Here is a 2500-nt window from a genome sequence, read left to right as displayed (position 1 = left end):
TGCGTTTGATGTCCTTCTTGCAACGAGCCTCTGAGGTGACAAGAGCTCCTAAATAATTGAAGGAGGAGGCCTGTTGGATTTCTATTTCTCCTTGTTTCAGGAGAAATAAAAATTATCATTGCATTTTGTTTTCTTGCTGTTGACATGGAGGCCAAGATGTTCGTTGGCTTCCCCGCAGCATCAACCTTGTCGGACACCTGGCTTGATGGAGAACCAGTTAGATGTTCCATCGGAAAGGCGGACTGCAGCAAATTTATCTGAGTGATTTAGTCTCATTTCTTTGTCATCTCCGGATCTTTGAGAGGATTTTGAACAATTCTAAAAGCTTTTTGATAGTCAATGAAAATCAGGTAGATGTTTTGCTAGTGTTGGATGGCTCTCTCGGCAAGCACTCTCATGACTCTAAACTGGGTCTCTGGGATTTCGGTAGTTGTCTTCTGATCTTCTGTAGGATGATTTTAAGTAGAGTATTAAGAGTAGGACCTGCAGCCTTCCCGGATTTCATTTGCGCACTTCTGACTTCAGAATTGGGACATCCTCGGTATCGTGGAGAATGCGTCCGTCTGCTGCAGTGATGCTATTTGAGGAGGAAAAGGATCGCTGACCAGTGATCTCTCTTATCCTTTAGAACATCTCTTTGGGATTACAAGTGAGATTCTCTATTTCATTATAATTCTCATCTCTCTCTCTCTCTCTCTCTCTCTCTCTCTCTCTCTCTCTCTCTCTCTCTCCCCTCTCTCTCTCTCTCTCTCTCTCTCTCTCTCTCCCTCTCCCTCTATATATATATATATATATATATATATATAATGTATATATACATATATATAGATACACACATATACATACATATATATACACATATATACATACACATATGCATACACATTTGTGTGCACACACACACACACACACACACACACACACACATATATATATATATATATATATATATATATATATATATATATATATTATGTATATATATGAATATATATATATATATATATATATATATATATATATATATATATATATATATGCATATGTATATATACGTATATATATATATATATATATATATATTTATATATACTTATACACATGCATGTATGTATGTATATATAAGCATATGCGGCGGTTCCCTCGATGGGACCCACCGCACAAAAGGACACGTTCGTAAGCCGGAGAAAGAGAGACACGCAGACAGGCCAAGCCACACAGGGTCCAGCTCCACCACCTCGTCCTCCACCCGGGGACACGGGGGTCTCTTGGGGGTCTCATATCTATCATCAACAATAAACCAACAAGCTAAGACCCCTTGGCATGCAGTGGTTTCTCGCTTACAACATGTACATGTAAGTGCACGCATTGTTTGCATAAATGCGTGCAAGAGAGAGGGAAACTTTGGCAGAGTAAACTGAAAGGGGAAATTCGCCCGAGAGGGTCTTAGCGTTTTTGAGAATATCTGAGAACAAAGAGAAAGGCAAATTGATATCGTGTGTCACTCATTCGCCGCCATGACCCCCCCCCCCCCACCACCACCACCACCTCTCCCTACTTGCCGTAGTCACGCTAAGCGGAAAATATTTCCCGGATATAAAATGCGTAGTTAAATGTTATTCTGAGGTTGATTAACGTACAACTGAATTCATCAAAATTTTGATGAATTGCTTTTGTAAAATAATGGTCATTCCATTCATATCTATTTTGACAAATGCAAATGAACATATATACTTACACACACACACACACACACACACAGACACACACACACACACACACACACACACACACACACACACACACACACACACACACATATATACACACATACATACATGTGTATGTATATATATATATATATATATATATATATATATATATATACGCATATATACATATGTACAGATAAACATATATACATATGTATGTGTATACATATAGGAATATACTCACACCCTCAGTTCATTATTGAAAGGTTGGTTATTTGGCAGTACCACCCTTGCCTGACTGGATGCCGACTTCCCCTACGACACCTGCGTTTGATAGCTCAAGGCGTCATGTCATTGTCTCGCCTTGAGATCGGTATAATTGCAATCAATGTGCTGTTGTCACGGATGTTTACTCGTGAAGTGACCGTGGCAAGTAAGAAGTTTATCTGATGCAGGCAGACGCAGGTAAAGGCAACGTTTCCCAAACATGATGTGACATGCGTGGTTCTTCACTTATGTAAAGAAACGACTGAATGAGAGATCGCCTTGACAAGCGAGACTGATCCCGTGGCGGCGAGCGAGGCGGACGGACGAGACGAGAGGACGGCAAAAAAGGAAAACCAGACCCAGATTCTGCACAAGGCGTGAGAGCCGTGACCAGGGGGGGGGGGGGGGGGGGGCGCTTCCCTGCGACCGCAGCCTGATTGCTTTTAAATCCCAGGATTGGAATCAGATTTTTTTCTAGATCACAGTGCTATTGATGCGGAAACAGTTCACTGATATTTGTT

The 2500-nt window shown here is 40.8% G+C and overlaps 1 protein-coding gene across 1 annotated transcript in view; it reads left to right on the top strand.

Moving 5' to 3' along the window:
• Window positions 1-2500, top strand: part of LOC125041402 — a 332441-nt gene that overhangs the window by 38964 nt on the left and 290977 nt on the right. The window lies entirely within an intron of this gene.

This window comes from Penaeus chinensis, chromosome 3, assembly GCF_019202785.1.
Source record: "Penaeus chinensis breed Huanghai No. 1 chromosome 3, ASM1920278v2, whole genome shotgun sequence".
In the NCBI taxonomy this organism is placed as follows: domain Eukaryota; kingdom Metazoa; phylum Arthropoda; class Malacostraca; order Decapoda; family Penaeidae; genus Penaeus; species Penaeus chinensis.
This window is presented reverse-complemented; position numbering and strand designations above follow the sequence as displayed.